Raw genomic sequence first — 656 nt, 5'->3', positions numbered from 1 at the left:
CACCCCCTGACCGAGGGGGTCCCCCTCACTCTGGGCTGGTCCCATTTAAAAAAAAACAAGCCCGAGCTCCCCCCCTTTTTTTGGGGGGCCTGGACCTTGCCCCCCTCCCTTTTGGGGGGGGCTTTTAGCACTTCTATTTTTGTAGCATATTTCAGGGGGGTCTTGTGTTTGTTACCCCCATAAAATGTTCCAATAAAGTCTCAGGACTCAGCAATGGAGGTTTGTTATGGGGGGCTTGTATGGGGCTGAGCTGTGGGTGGGGGCAGTTTTGGGGGTCTCTGTCTTAAACCATAGGTGGTGGGGGGTGAGCGCCCTACAAATTACTTTAAATTTTGCCCTTTTTTCCTCACGTTTCCTGCCCTTTTTCACTCAGGTTTCCACATTTTTCTCCTCACGTTTCTCTCCCTTTTCCCCCCTCACCTTTCCCGCTCTTTTCTCCCCTCACGTTTCCCGCTCTTTTCCCCCTCACCTTTCCCGCCCTTTTCTCCCCTCATGTTTCCTGCCCTTTTGCTCCCCTCACGCTTCCCGCCCTTTTCTCCCCTCATGTTTCCCGCCCTTTTGCTCCCCTCACACTTCCCGCCCTTTTTCTCCCCTCACCTTTCCCGCCCTTTTTCTCCCCTCACGCTTCCCTCCCTTTTCTCCCCTCACACTTCCCG

This window comes from Corvus kubaryi, unplaced genomic scaffold (assembly GCF_017639235.1).
Source record: "Corvus kubaryi isolate FWS band 111438036 unplaced genomic scaffold, C.kubaryi_AGA036_p1.0 36735, whole genome shotgun sequence".
Classification (NCBI taxonomy): domain Eukaryota; kingdom Metazoa; phylum Chordata; class Aves; order Passeriformes; family Corvidae; genus Corvus; species Corvus kubaryi.
Note: the sequence above shows the minus strand (reverse complement) of the source record.